Genomic DNA, 2,584 nt, shown 5'->3' on the forward strand with positions numbered 1-2,584 from the left:
TGAGATGAAACAAATAGACATGCTGTATCTGAGTGGTGAGTTGGGGTATGAGAGGGTGAGTCTGCGTGGACTCCAAATACTACCAGAAACTTTTGAGAGTCTATGGTATGAGTCTTGTTATGCGTATGGCTCTGACTAGAGGTTAATTTTAGCTTTTTTCTCCTAAAAACGTCTCCTGATACCGAAGTCTCTTGGTGAGTGTCATCAAAGACATTCACAGGGGGGTCAAGAGTCTGGGAAGGTGAATGAAGAGCCGCAGTAGAGAATTTTGCGGTCTTGGACTTACATTTCTTGGGGGTTCCAACTCCTTTTGTGACTATGTTTACCGGTGCCTTTTTGGATATGGCAAGTGATTTGATACGTTTGGGTTTGGGGTGAGATGTTTGGGCTGCATTAGGGTTTGCGGTAGACTTACTAGGTTTGGAAGACTGCGGTTTTGGGTCCTGAACTACGGTAGACTGAAGGGGTCTCGAGAGGAAGAGTGGTATGGGGAAATACAACTCATAGCCACGATATGGTCAGCTACATCAAGGTTAGTGAGTCTAATAGACTCCAAAATGTGTATTGGAAGTCTACGGATGGGACCAAAGATTGTTTGGTCTTTAGAAGAAATGTAACTTTTTAGATGGCGGGCCGAGAACAGGTTTGTGTTGTTGCCCAGACTAAGCTTTTCCTCCTTGTGCAGATCGAAGATGCAGAGTGACCAAAAGCGAGTAAAGGTAAGCTTAGTCATTCCTTCTCTTGGAGCATCATTTGGGACATATTTAAGAAATTCGTCCCAAAGGATTTGACCATAATTGACTGCTTTTCCAGTGAAAATACTCCAGACAATTTCTAAAAGCTTGATACCCATATTGTCTGTTCCTCCAGTTCACCCTGACAGACACCTGATAACAAAGTGGCAAACAAACTACCACACAGCCGGAAGTTGATTTTTCTTGAACTCGCCCACTCCTTTGAGCTTCTTCTGGTAACCCATCTGATACAGAGTGGTGAGCACATCATTTGGGCTAGGGGTGAAAAACTTGGTAGATGGAAGAACTCGAAGGTTGATTGCAGAAAGGAATTTCTCCTTGGTCAGGACCACCAAGAAGTCATCGATCAGATTCAGATGAATCTCCTGGTAGTTGTGGTTGGGTTTGAACGCCGAGCAGACACATTTGAACAGAACCGCCAATGGAACGGATTCAGTGAATGAATCAAAAGTACCAAAGAGGGGGTGTTTTGGGAGCAACTTGATCATCAACTTGATTGCTTCGTTGTATGAAGCAATGGAAGGAGTGTGATCCTTGATGGTGGATTCAGAACCAGCAGGACGGGCTGAACCAGATGCCTTTGATTGTTTATTTGAGATTCCAGACTTCTCCATGATTGCAGAAAAGTTTTTTTTTTTTTTGAAAACTTGCAGAAAACATTTGAGCAAAAAGATGAAGAAGAGAGAAAGCTCGTCGAACGATTCAGATAGTGTAAAAACTATATTGGGAAGAAAATGGGGGTTTTATACCTCCGGATGTGAAAATTTTATTGTAACAAATTTATTGATAGCTGTTAAAGGTAAAACCCCTTGGGTTTTTATCTTTATCAGACGAAAATAAATAAATTTTTTTTTTTGAAAAATCCGGAAAAAGTGGGGGAGTTAATGCAAAAACGGCCCATGATTACCCAATGGTTAAACGTGGGGTGTGACGTGATTTATCCGTTGTATAATGGGGAAATTGAACAGATTTAACCCTTTAGCTAGGTTTCTAGACATGACCAATTAGTGCAAAAATATTTTCCAAAAGATTTACTTATGGAATATTGATTTAATTGTCTTTTATCCAAAAATGGGATGACTGAGGAATAATGTTTTGAAAAGAGGTTGAAACATATGTGCGACAAAAAGAATGTTTTAAGGAATGTTTCATTTTCATTTAGTAGCACACAACAACATTAAAAGCGTTTTTGAAAAGTTATGGCTCCGGGTTCTTTCACACGCGATTGCGGTAGCTCATAAAACATCTGCGGTAGCTGAGATACAAACTAGATCGAAGGTTAGAAATAAAAGGATTAAAATGACCCTGCGATATACAGATCATAAATGACTTCAAAGTACCGAAGACAACTATGAGAAGTATACTAAATTAGTTATAAGAGAGATACTGCAGTGAATAAGATGTTTCAAGAATTTTAATTTAGAAAAGAAAAGAAACACTTTATTCACCCTTGAAGACATGATATGGTCTGCGGTATCTATCCCTGTAGAAAGAACTGTGGGTTTGGATTCATCATTCCTAACATTTCTAGAAATCCATTCAACTTAATGGAATCAATTGCCTTAGTGAAAACATCAGCAATTTCTTCGTGAGTTGGTACAAAAATTAGTTCAATGTTACCTTTGAGAATATGGTATTTGATGAAATGGTACTGAAGTTTTATGTGTTTTGTCTTAGAGTGATGGATAGGATTATGGGAAATCGCTATTGCACTCTCAGAATCACAATAGATGGGTACCCACAACATCGTGTAACCGTACTCCAATAGTTGAGTTTTCATCCATAGGACTTGGGAACAGCAACTTGCTGCGGCCACATACTCAGCTTCT

The sequence above is a fragment of the Lactuca virosa genome, chromosome 2, assembly GCF_052849685.1.
Source record: "Lactuca virosa cultivar CGN04683 chromosome 2, Lactuca_virosa_CGN04683_v6, whole genome shotgun sequence".
Classification (NCBI taxonomy): domain Eukaryota; kingdom Viridiplantae; phylum Streptophyta; class Magnoliopsida; order Asterales; family Asteraceae; genus Lactuca; species Lactuca virosa.